Here is a 301-nt window from a genome sequence, read left to right as displayed (position 1 = left end):
GTACCCCGGGGCTGGACCAGGGGGGGAGTAACCACCTACTTACCCCACACAGAGACCGGAGCGAGTAGGGACACGTGCGCAGGGAGACCGCCAGCACGGTTTGTGAGCCGCGCTTATATCCAGCTGGGGCCGGGCGACGCCGGCGGGAGACACCGCCCGGCTGAGATAAAAGGCGGCCCCGGAAGCAGGGCCAGAGAGGAGGCGGGGGAAGCCCGCAGGGAACCCTGAGAGCGGGACCCGTACCATCAGGGCACATGCATCTGGCCCTACGGGGTCAACTAAGGCAGCGGCGCTGACTGCA

Source organism: Alligator sinensis, unplaced genomic scaffold (assembly GCF_000455745.1).
Source record: "Alligator sinensis unplaced genomic scaffold, ASM45574v1 scaffold665_1, whole genome shotgun sequence".
Taxonomy (NCBI): Eukaryota; Metazoa; Chordata; order Crocodylia; family Alligatoridae; genus Alligator; species Alligator sinensis.
This window is presented reverse-complemented; position numbering follows the sequence as displayed.